General features: G+C 45.1%; 1 long non-coding RNA gene across 1 annotated transcript; it reads left to right on the top strand.

The window, feature by feature from the left end:
* The first annotated feature begins 743 nt into the window (after positions 1-743).
* On the top strand, positions 744-3,099 carry LOC147239224 (uncharacterized). The gene is made up of 3 exons (XR_015111468.1): positions 744-855; positions 2,666-2,833; positions 2,948-3,099. It is a non-coding gene; the product is annotated as an uncharacterized LOC147239224 (long non-coding RNA).
* The last annotated feature ends 9,986 nt before the right edge of the window (positions 3,100-13,085 follow it).

A 13,085-nucleotide genomic window follows, 5' to 3' on the forward strand; every position in this document is an offset into this window, starting at 1 on the left:
TTGTTTTCTTCTACCATTAAATATTGATCGCCAGATCTGTTTACAGTGCAGCAAATAAAGGATTTGCTGCATTTTTGTTTTTTACTATAAAAGAGTAAATTTAATGCCTTTGTACTTTAGGTTCTTTGAAATAAAAGAGGCAATTAAAGAAGTGGCTCTGACATTTTGTGGACAGAAAATGTTGTCGATTTAACTGAAAAATGGAAGATCATAAATAATGGAAATAACTGAGAGTCTACATTAAACACTTCTCAGGATTAAATCAGTTTTCTTTCAAGATCCCTTCCTAAAATATATAGCAGCAGTGTTTATCTTGGGCTCAATAAAAGAATAAAATGGTCCGTTAACATGAGCTAATGGCGTTTTGACAGCAAAGACACTGCAAAGCAAAGAGTTAATTAAGACTAATTCAGACAGATTACAACAAAGACAGCACCAAAATCTTTGTAGTTCATCTTTAATGCAGAACGCCGCCTGTACTTAGTATGAAGCTAATGGCGACTGGTGGCTAACAGCAGCTTCAGCAGCAAAACTGCCTCAAATCCAAGTGTTTGTGGATTACTGAAGGAAATGTGGATTAAATCTGATGATACGTTTGAGAGTTTTCTGGAAAGTTTTGCTGTTTTGTTTTTGTGGCTGCTGTTAGCTGCTGCTGTTAGCTGCTGCTGTTAGCTGCTGCTGTTAGCTGCTGCTGTTAGCTGCTGCTGTTAGCTGCTGCTGTTAGCTGCTGCTGTTAGCTGTCAGCCTCCTTTAGCTTCAAGCTAAATATACCTGGCTGGCTCTTTCTGCATTCTGGAGCCACAAAGAAGTGATACAGGAGGGGGAAACATCTCCGTGGGCTCAAGACACTTACTTGTGAGTACTTGAAAGGCAAAATACAGTCCTGGGGTAGAAGTATCTCTTTGAGTGAGTAGATGGGGAAACTATTTCTTTAGTGCAACATAATGAAACGGAACCTGGATGATTTCCCAGAGTAATGTGGATATTGTTGTTGTTGGATAGAGATGTTGCATTTGCTTTAAATGTAATTTTTCTCAAGCACATTCCAATTGTGCTGGGTTGTACGACAGAAAGTTATCTGGAATTAAACCCAAGCAGCGGTGGAGTGTTTGACAAAGCGTCGAGGAAGTGATTGCGATGGGTTTGGTGTATTACATCTGTCTGCCCGCCTGATATCTCTCCCTCTCCATTCCCGACTCATCCAAGCCTCATCATTCTCTACGGAGCCTGGGAAGTTTCTCCTGTATTTGATGATCCCTGTCTATGTAATTTAATCTCTGTGATTCCCTGCAGCTCTCTCTGACCATAAACCTCTGCTCTAATAATAGGACGCCCAGGCGCAGCCTCCTCTCTAATCTCTGCCTCTGTGTGGGGATATAACACTTTTTTGCCTCTGCACTACAGAGATAAGGCTGCATTTGTTTTGGCCCCTCGAACAAGAAGGCGAACTTCCCCTCACAAGTGGTAATAATGATACATCTAGTAGGGAGGGGAGGAAGACCATTAATGTAAAGCTGATGTTCCATTAACTTTGCTGCTGCACTGCAGACTCCACAGTGTCCTATCAGGAGGCTGATGGGCTCAGGTATGTTTGTGGTGCAGGTGTTAATGCAGCATTAAGACGTGAGAGAGGAATGTGTCTGGAGCAACCTCCTTCAGCTGCGGCCCCTCGAGGAAAAATCAAAACAGGTCTTCCAAATGAGGTTTCCTTGTTCTATCCTTTGTAGTCCACGGTGAGCGGGCAGGATTTAAGAGGACACCAGGTATACGTCCGAGGCCGCATCTGTGTGCCCGCGTTCCCACATTCCTGTGTGTCAATAAATGCTTCGCACTGAGCTGCAGGAGGCGTTGTTTTTAGGCCACGAGTGGAGGGTTTTCTTCCTTCCACGCGACTGCTCACGTCACCCCTCACTGTCCAGGCTGTTCCCCACGGGAAGCTCCATGTTGCTGTTGTGGCCAGTTGTGAGGTGTGCGGCACGTATGGAGGATAGTTTGTGTCTTTACGATGGAATCAAACAAAATAGTTTTCAAAGCAAGACTTTCCACGAGGCGATCAATCTGTTTAATGTTGGCAATTTTTAAAAGTTTTGCTCTAAAACCCGTTTTATGATTGCAGGGTGTGAAGTTTTTATCCCAAACCTTTTTTTTTTTTACATAGTAAATACTAAAAAAATAATAATAATAATAACAATCCTTCAGCAGTAAAGCTTTTTGAATTACAAACAACAAAATGTTACACAGCAAGCAAATGTTTTTTAGTTGTTAGCAAAGCTTTAAGATAATCGCACATTGCTTTTGCCGTCAATTGAAAAAAAAAATTATTGCAAATGGAAAGTTATAATCTATCCAGAGATTAACATTTTGAAAGCCTCCCACTCTGATTATTTAATTTGATGACATCATAAATCCAGAAATGAAGCTCCATGAGGCTGTCAGGCAGTGTTTGTGCATGTGGACTGGAGCTGCTGTGAACGCGAGGACTCCCAGTCTTTCACCTGTGCAGGTGTGCAGCCACAGTTCATGCTTGTTTTCATGTTTCCTTTGTATATTTTTAATCTCCCGACGGATAAATGGCCAAACCCACTTCATCTCATTTTTTTGCACCAGCACGAGTGTGAAAATACTTCCAACTCAGTCAAGTGACCTTTTCCTCCCGATCCCGTAGACAGAGACACGTCGCTACCGTAGGTGGGACAGTCCCGCCTCCATGGGCGTGGGTGCGCAGGGATGCTCTCACAGACTGGACCAACACCTTGTAGATGAGATGACATCACTGTTTAGCTCAAGGTGACAACATGGAGGCAGTGGAACGCAAGAGTTGGGTGTAATCACGGTAATCACATTACATTTGTCTGTAAGTAGTGGGATGAATCATTGTTCAGAGTCCAGGAACTACGTCGTAGCGCGCGCGCGCGTGTCACTCTCTCTCTACCCTCCTTCTCTCCAGGTGCGTGCTTCCCCGTGGTCACGTCACTCCCTCAGCTGAGGCTCAGTGAGCGCTGGGATGAAAACAGCAGGCAGAGCCGCCGTCCGCGATCACTTTCCAGCTGGTGATGAGTCATGTTTAGTGACCCTCATCGGTTTTGTGAGGACCACCTTTTGACGAATGTCATTTTTGAGTTTGTAAATAAAGTTAGTCAATATATAGAAATATATTGATTAACTTTTAGCAGTGGCTTCTTTTTTCACGCTGGTTTTTCTTTTTGATTTGTCCTGCCTCCCACTCCTGGACATCTGTGAGTCAACAATCCCGTAGTCACCAGCTACTGAGCTAACAAGGTTGTCACCTTGCACCCGACAGCACTTTACAATTGTATGTTCATCAATCACCTGCATAAAAGGCCACTGGAAAAAAAACAACAAAACACTGAAATCAAGTGTACCTTTTAACGCTTGTCCAACGATCACCTCGACCTCTCGTCACGACCCGGCTGGAGTTTGAGCAGGGGAGAGCAAAAATAGCAGAGTGGTCCTCAACTTTTGAGGGCGGGAGACAGGCTGTGCCCATGACTTTGAATTCATTCTTTTTAGTTAAAGGATAATTGTGTATCCACACCTTGTAAGGGAAGGTTTAATATCATGTCGTTAATTTGTGGTGTTTAATGTCCACAGGACTAATGAAGGAAAGAAAGCATTACTATCAAAGTAATGTGTAACATGTGACACTCAAGGGAGAGTCCTGCAGCTTCATGTACAGCAGGAGGTGATGCAGTATTGACAGAGGGTAGCACGCTAACATGACCAACGCTGGAATTCCTCTCTCTGTCTTCTCCAGAGGCCAAACTGTGGTTCATCAGTTAGGAGACCCATCCGTAACTATTCCTCTACTTCCTCCTCTCCTGTTCCTCCTTATGCTTCCAACCGCTGACGGAGGAAAGCTGTGTTCTCTCAAACTCATTCCTTTTACATTTAGAGGAGAAATGCTCTTCCTGCGTGTGTGGCGAGGCGCCTTCACCCCACAGCCATGTTTCATTTATGAAAATAGTCAAAACAGTCTGCTGGCTCCTGCCTCTGTCAGAGAGACAGGGGCGGGGAGTCCATGCTGCAGCCTGCTCCCGCCGTTTAAATATTTCACCAGCCCAGAGAAGAAATGGTATTCTGATGCGCTCCACGATTTTCAGGGAAAGGTCAAGGTGGAATGGAAAGATTCACATCTGTGCCGTTTTCAGGACTCCTCATGACAGTGCTGCTGGGAAATATGTGGACTGGAGAAACACCATCCCAGATCATTGCTCCCGGGTCGATATTACTTTCAGTCCACCACTCAAACTCGGAGCCTCTCTGCATTATCGACCCATCTAATGTCATAGACCTGTGGCCCTGAGGATGCATAGAAAATCCTGCTATTCAGCTTTTAACTTTGCAATATGACTTCACATATTTAACATTGCTGTCACATTTAATCCATCATGTTGCCAGTTGCTGTGGCTCACAGCTGACTATGCACGCACTTTTACAGCCCCACAAAGGAGCTGGATGTTATTCTACTGCACTTCCTCTTTGTGACTCCAGGTTGCAGGAGGTTCCAGCTACTTGTAGTCAGCTAATGGTGACTGATGGCTAACAACAGCTTCAGCAACAAAACAACAGCAAAATTGCCCCTTTTACAAACTCTCAAGAGCGCCCCTGGTGTTATCAATGTCCTCTTTATCCAGCCGTACGCTCAGTAATCCACAGAACACTTTTGTTTGAGCTAAAAACCAATTAACTGGCAGTTCAGCACGACTGTGAATGAGCGCAGGACTGTTAGTGTTGTAGAGTGTTTCTCTTTACGCTCAAATCAAAATGCTTGTGGATTGTTGAGAATACAGGAGGACAGAGAGCTTGGAAATGAACGACATTTAACAGCTTTGCTTTTGTCAGCCACCAGTCTCCATTAGCTTCAAGCTAAATACGTGTGGCTGGCTTATTCTGCATCCTCTCGTCTCAAAGAAGTGATGCAGGAGGGGAGAGCTCCCTTTACGTACGAAGGCAAAGAAACCAACTCTGGTTAAAGTTTGGCTTTAAGGCCTGTTGAAAGACCTCAGAGGAAAGGAGGGAGCTGCACAGGTGAAAGCAAGAGGAGCAGAAGACTCCATCACCCATCATCCACGTAGCGGGGATGTGAGGTGGGGGGGGGGGGGCGTGGCGGTTTGATGGCGGAGATGACATTGCTGAGGTAGCTAAGGCTTTAGTTGAGGATGCTGTCAAAAATAGTACACGGAGATTATCTTTTATTTATCAGTTATCCTTGTATAAATTGCAGTAAACAAATCGATGTCTGGTGTGAGCACCCACCTTCTTAGCACTGGTGCCTGGAATGTTTTTCCAAAGTCTAGTAGATTTTTAAAAAAAAATCTTGAAAACTTGCAAAGTTCTGTGGATTCTTCTTCCATCTCCTGTAGGACTCGTATTCATCTAGTTCCTCAATCAAGTTCTTTACAGCTCGGCTATGTAGTTGGGGATGTTGTTCTGCAGCAGAATCAGTTCGTCGCAATCAGACGGCTCTTTGATGGTGATGATGATACAAATCTGAACGTGCGTCTCAGCCAGCAGTGAGGATGCAATGAACTCTGGCCAGACATTTGTAGTTCTGTGGTGACCAGCCTCCCCTCTGATGGAGACAAAGATTGTACATTAGGCTCATCAGTCCAAAGCACCGGCCGCCAATTTCTACACAGCAGTTCTGGTATTTTGTGCACAGGTGAGTCACTTGGCTTTGTTTCCACATCACATGAATGGACTTTTGGCTGCAGGTTTTTCACCAAGAGCTGAGCTGGCTGTGCTGCTGTGTTTCAGAGGGAGGTCAGCTTGATTTGTCTTTCATCTGCTGCTCTCGCTTCCCTTGGCTGATTGCTGCGTTTCTGATCCTCAGCATTTCTGATTCTTTGTGCTTTTGCGGAAGAATTGGACGTCACCTCGGGAAACGCTCGCGTGTCACACGATTTTTGCCTGTGAGAGGCCGATGCGGGATGACGCTGGCCACTGTGGTGTAAACATTTCAAAAGCCTCAGTCAGTTTTATTCCTTTACACAGATGTTTTCTCTCAGTTTTTGAATTTACTTCATTCTGCGTTGTTTGTCGGCACGCTAGAAATGGTACTTAAGAGCTGTAAAGAGGTTGGTGGTGTGTGCCTGAACATGAATCATTTCACTGGAATATTTATGAACCATAAGATGAGAAATATTGCTGATTCGTGCTGATTCGACATGCGTGTTTGCCACATGAGTCCGGCTTGATTTCATGGGTTAGTAACTACTGAACTTCCTACAAAGTAGTAATATCATTACTTTGTTTAAAGCTATTGTGCATCATATTTCATATAAATAAACACACTCTGTGCTCAAGCCCTCACCTCAGCTAACACACACTCATTAAGTTCAGTGTGACCAAGTAAATCTTTGCATTTCACACTAAATGTCCCAGTGTAGCAGCATTCCTGTTAGCATAGCTGGCTACTTCACATTAGCCCTCAAACTTAAGTATGGATACATAATTTAATTGCACAGACCTTCTAGAATTACCAAAATATGAACTGAAATCCATCCATCCATCGTCATCTTCCGCTTATGTCTTACTAGTAAGGGTCGCGGGGGGCTGGAGCCTATCCCAGCATCTACGGGTGAGAGGCGGGGTTCACCCTGGACAGGTCGCCAGTCCATCACAGGGCCAACACACAGAGACGAACAACCATTCACACTCACATTCATACCTACGGTCAATTTAGAGTATCAATCAGCCTCGTCCCCAAATTGCATGTCTTTGGACGGTGGGAGGAAGCCGGAGTACCCGGAGAGAACCCACGCAGGAACAGGGAGAACATGGAGACTCCACATAGAAAGATCCCGTGCTGGAGCCGGGACTCGAACCTGGAACCTTCTTGCTGTGAGGCCACAGTGCTGACCACTGCACCACCGTGCAGCCCTGAAATGAAATAAGATCGATCAAATCCTGATGGTGAAAGAAGACGAACTTAACCACCATTCCTCACTGCAGCTTTGGAACCACGTGGTATCACAGCCACCATAGCTGCAACATATGGTCAGATGGTAACTGTCAGCTGGTTCTACATCCTAACAGCAGGAACTGACAGCCAGCTCTCGACAACCACGATGTTAACAGAGAAACAGAGAGGAACTTGGAACATCAAATTACTGTACTTGATCACCAAATCTGAACTCCATTTAGAAAACAAGCATTTTAAATGTCACCTTGTGTAAATATGTGACAAAGCTTGAACAAGTCAGCTTCATGTTGTGTACCTCACCGTTATTTTTATCCACGTACTGTTATTCAGTTAAAAACTCCCAAATATGAGTAGGAAGCAGCAGTCAGTCGGCTGATTCTATACATATGTAGTACTTTTATTACCTGTAAGGGCATTTATGTGCTCAGCATCCTAGTCCAAGACAAATATTCCAGATACCAGATCATAGTGTACCATACATACCGTACCGTACTGTATTTTATCAAATCTTATTGTACTGTATGGTATGATATCGTATCGTATCGTATCGTATCGTATCATATCATATTGTATCGTATTGTACCGGATTGTATTATACTGTATTGTACTGTACCGTATCATATCACATCATATCGTACCGTATTGTATCATGTCTTTACTGTATCATATTACACATTAAATGAGCACAGAATGCAGGCTGTGCTACTAACTAGCTTAAGGTCACTGTAATACTGCTCAGAAGAAGCTCCGGCTTTGCTTCTCTACTGTGAAAGCTTTACTTGAAATATCTCAAAGATCAGGGTGGCCCGGTGGAGCAGTGGTCAGCACTGTCGCCTCACAGCAAGAAGGTCCCGTGCCCGAGCCGGGACTCGAACCCGGGGTCTTTCTGTGTGAGTCTCCATGTTCTCCCTGTTCCTGTGTGGGTTCTCTCTGGTACTCCAGCTTCCTCCCACAGTCCAAAGACATCAAGAGGGGACCAGGTTAATCCAGACTCTAAATTGACCGTAGGCGTGGCTGGGAGAGCCAATGGTTGTCTGTCTATTTGTGTTGGCCCTGCCATGGACTGGTGACCTGTCCAGGGTGAACCCCGCCTCTCACCTGAAGGCTGCTGGGATAGGCTCCACCCCCACGACAGGATAAGAGGTAGAAAATGTGCAGCTCCCAGTCAGTCAAAAGTGTTCTATTGCTCGAGCAAAGTAGTAGAATCTGAGGCGAGAGCATCACGCCTATTAGGAGTGGAGTCAGTGTTGGCTAGTTACAAGCCTGGCTAACAGCCATGCCAGTTTCCTTCTGTTAAAAAGGGCCGGTTCTGTGCTCTGGACATATGCATGCAATCCATCTGCAACAATCGAGAGTGATACTTTGAAATTGCATAACCACTTTAACTCAACTTTCATGCCGCAGCAGAATTTCAAAATAGCTCGCATTAGACATGCCGCCGAGTTGTGAGCAGAGAAGCACTGTAAAATTAACTTTTTCAAAGCCTGCGCGAGTGTGTCTCTGTGCATGTGTGTGTTAGAGCCAAATAGTCCTTAGCATTAAGATTCTCATTACAGGATCAGCTCTTTCATCCTTGGGTTCAAAGCGCCGCCCTAGCCGACGGCAGTGGGCGAGCAGATACATACTAACATTTGATAGATGGAGAGGAGGAGGAGATCAGAGGGACATGGCATGGAGGAAGGAGAAACGACGGAGGAATATGGCAAGAGAGAAAGAGGGAAAACCTGTGGAAGAGGGTGAAAAAGGAAGTTGGAAGGGGGAAAAAGGGAAAATTAGGTGACTATCGGTTTCAGGATTATGTAACCCCAGTGGTGGGGATGAGCCGAGTTCGCATTCAAGCATATGCTTGCACACAAATTGCAAAGTCATGAGCTGGTAGTTGAACACCAGCTGAGAGGCGTCTGAAATACAACACAGTACGACTCTATTATTCACTGGGTGGTGCAAAAGCATTGCAGCCTGCCCGCTGCACTCAGGCAGCTCTGCCTCACTGGTGGGCTTTTCATCAACAGCTTGCTTAGATCAGTGTTCCATATCAAGTGTTTTCATCAGGCTGGTGTTATTTCCCCTCCTCCTCCCATGTGCTGGCCTTTTGCGGGGCCAGAGGTATTTCTCTGTATAACAGGCTACAGCTCCTGCTAAAGCAAATCAATAGAAGTGCATTCTGCTAGCGTAGCGATCAGCAGGAAAACGAGCAGCTCTGTGCACAGCTGCTGACATCTGCCTGACAATGTAATAGAGTAGACTGTATTTCAGCTCCGCGTCCGACAGGTGAGCGTGTCCAGATGAGACGTGGCTGCTGCACGGGACTCCTACTGTGTGTGTGTTTGTGTCTGTGTGCGTGTGTGTACCCTCCTCAGCAGCCTCCTCACTGTCCGCCTCCTTTGTAAGCTGGGGATGCAGAGCAGTAACAAGAGGGCGGAGTCTGTGTCAGGAGGTGTCACCTTCCATCTTTCCATACACTGACCTTCTGAGGTGACCCGCTCAGCTCGACTGAAACCAGCATTGGTGTGTGTGAGTGTGTGTGATTCTCACTTTGTGAGCCTATGAATCATTTGCAGTGACGGCTACAGAGAGATGCCTTTGAGGTACAGAGAGCAGCAGGAGAAGAGAAGGTCAGTTCTCTCATGATTCTGTCAACTGTAGGTTTTCAATCAGAGCCGAGGCCCAGATGTCATGGCCTCCACCTCCTGTTCCTCCACAGCCATGCAGAACAAACAGTATCTACAAATGAAAACTTTTTCTCACAACAGTATTTCACCTATAAAGTGTATTTTTCCTTGAAGTACTTGCAAATAGACGCCTTGAAATACAGAACACTACTTGTTTGTGACTCCAGAATGCAGAGAGAGCCAGCCATCTATATATTTAGCTTGACGCTAATGGAGACTGTTGGCTAACGACAGAAAAAGCTTTCCTAATATGAAGAAGTAGATTTGTGAGTACCTGAAAGGCAAAAATCACTTTTTGGCTGATGAATGCTTGATAGTCAAATATTTCTCAATAGTTCCAGATTCTTGGTAAGCAACAACCAGCCTGTCCTCCCCAGGTAGTGGCCGACAGGGTTGCTCGTGTTGTGACTTTTAAGCTACTTATTCTGACCCAGCCTTATGCTTCAAATTAACCCGCAGGCAAAGATGGTCAGTGTGTCGTTTAACACTGAAAAGACACTGAGAGTCGAAACTGAATATCTGTTTTGCTCCGTGTGTCTGGCAACCTTACAAGACGCCGTTACAGTTTGGGCTGTGTTTCACTGAGTTGTGGTTAAATCTCAACCACAGTCTTTTTTACTAAACCTAACCACACCTTAACCACTTGCTCTGGGACGTCACTGCAGACGATCCGAGGTCTGACGTACAGATCAACCCTGATGATCATGACGGCCGACACATAATATAAGAGCCAGACCCCTGACTGCTGCCCTGTGTTACAGGCTTATAGTATAGGGGCACTAATTTAAGAAGCTCTTCCTGGGTGGTACTGGAGAGTAAGAACAAACAACCTGCCAGGTTTGATTCAGAGGACTTCTTGGTAAAAAGGAGGCACATTTGTACTTTTTGACTTTGGATCAGTGGCAGAGGAACGCCAGCTCTCAGGTTGGCGTGGTTGGACAGCGTTGTTACACAGCGTGCTGGTCAGTGTGCACTGGAGTTCATTCAGTAGTGTTCTGTGCTGAGTGGACTAGGAGCCCCCTTATAGGATCAGATCTTTACCATAAATAAAAGCTGAACTGAAAACTAGTGTCCATATAAAAGGAAATAAAGCAGCAGAACAATGTCATGTGTCAAGTTTCTGTCTGTCTGAAAATATGCAGTTCTGTTGCTAAGGAACAAGCATACTCTACTCTGTAATAAGAGAAACTCACAGTGTAGAACCTTTTTTACACCATGAATGACTTTGAACTGTTATTTTCAGTGGAGTCTATCTGAAACTAAGCATAAACACACCTGCTACAGTACGCCGTGCTCCAGTAAAGTCTGCAGGTGAATATTTTAAATGGACAGGCTACACTGAGTCCCACGGCAATCAGCGGTAAAGGGGCTTCCAGAACCAGGACCTGTAAGTCTCCATCTCCGTCATCAGGTGCTACAGGGAGGGTGGAGATGCAGCCGGGAGGATGGACTCTTACCTGATGTGGGCAGAAACTGCTCGTTCACCAGGAGGACCCCGGTAGACTACCGAACTCAGTAGATCCTGGGTCTTGTTGTGCCCCCCTGCACGACAAGCTGAGCCCTGTCAGTCATACCCTTCATCCAGCAGCAGCCCACCACCGTGAACAGGCACCAGCAGAGTCCAGCCTTGTGCTAAAACCCCTGTTTGTTTGTTGTTTTTTTAACCTCTCTTGGGTCCTGCATCTTAAAAAAGTCAGCAAGACCTGATGAGGCATCGCTGAAGGGTTTGATGTGATAAACTGAACTCTCAAGTACAAAGAGGTGAAGGCGTGTTTCTGCAAGCGTAGAAATACTTGTTGATGGGGGGTTGGGAGACAATGACACTGTTGTTGTTGATGTTATATTGTTGAGGTAACAAATGGACCTTTGAGGGAACATTCTTCAGAGCTGTCGCTGGAAGAACAAACCTGTTCCTGCCTTGTATCTCCATTATTCAATGTGTATCCCATTTGCCTCCTCCCTACCTAAACAAACACCTACAGAGGATTTTGGACTCTCTGGACTTGTGCTCTGACGCTAAGATGTGTTTTTGGTCTTCGTCTGACAGTTTGTAAATTGAAAATGTAAGTTGTTTCTGTGCCTGATGAACTTTTGGTTTTAAGAGGAAAGCCTACAGGCAGGATGTATGACATCACATAACATGCACGTGTCATGAGGTCACTTGAAACCTCCAGCTCGTTAAAAGTCCGAATGGACGTGATAGAAGAGAGGAAGGAGACATCTTGTGTCCAGCAGTCAAACTTGAGAAACAAAAACATCTCTATTGCTACATTCTGGTATTTTTATCGTGAGTTGACAGTTTTTTGTTTGTTTTTCCCGCAAAAAGAATCTGTCAAACATTTGTAGTACATGATAGCGTATTTTTTTTGGTAGCAGCAAGGACCAGTACACCACTGGGCCAGAGTCTGATACCAGCATGTGAAAGTCTTCACTGGAGAAACAGAAACATTCTTTTTTTCATTTCCTCATAGCAGAAGTGTTTCTTCATTTCCACAGGTGGTGCCTGGACCTGATCAACCAGCTGAGTTTGTGAAGGAAAGCTTCCGATGGTTATGGCATGTTTGTAGTCTCTGAATGAACTCGCATTTAGGAAGAAGAGCCAGACAGAAGGTGTAAAAACAGTAAATACTTAAAACACACAGCGCGCGTCATTTATGATGATTAACTATTATATTTAATTCAGTGTGTGTGTGTGTGTGTGTGTGTTTTTCTGTGTGCTGGTCTCAGCAAAGTGATTGTGTTAGATATTGATGTGATGCTCTTCACGCCTTTATGGAGTGTAAAATTAACGAGCTGTTGGCTATGCCGATGAGATTAAATGTTATGTGTGTGTGTGTGTGTGTGTGTGTGTGTGTGTGTGTGTGTGTGTGCGCGCATGATTCATTGGTGGTGGGCGTTCAGAGAGCTGCTGCTCTGCATGCTAAACTGACGCCACAGGCTGTGAGGGTCAGCGTGCATCAGGCTCAGGAAAAGGACACCATCGTTGGAAGGAGAAGCTGGATGTTGTGAGCAACGCGCACCGTTTCTGGTCATGGATGATTGTAGTTTAAAAGAAGATCTTTGTCACTGTATCGTAATATTATCCACTGTCTCAGAAGTCTCTGTCATGGCTGTATTGGTATCGTGTGGTGAAGTAATTAAACTGATCTTTGCAAGTATGAAAATTGCTACCCTCTAATTTGAAAGGCAAACAGCAGTGAGAAAAGGCTCCAGACTCGGTTGAATCTGGTTGCAGCTGTTATTTTATGCAGGATGTATTTTGGGTGTGGGATGAATAAAACATCAGAGCACCTTGTTTATTTCCATCCTTCAACCGTAACTCGTTCTTTACATAATTGAATTCTAGACGGTTCAAGGCAGTGCATCTAATTGAACCTCTAGCCGCCAGGGAATGATTTGTTTCCATGCTGACTTCAGACTCTGGTCCTATGAGGTGCTGCTCTCCACCCAGGAGGGGCTCTTGTGGA

Source organism: Aulostomus chinensis, chromosome 23, assembly GCF_037954235.1.
Source record: "Aulostomus chinensis isolate RoL2024-O1b breed Wild chromosome 23, RoL_Achi_v1.0, whole genome shotgun sequence".
Classification (NCBI taxonomy): Eukaryota; Metazoa; Chordata; class Actinopteri; order Syngnathiformes; family Aulostomidae; genus Aulostomus; species Aulostomus chinensis.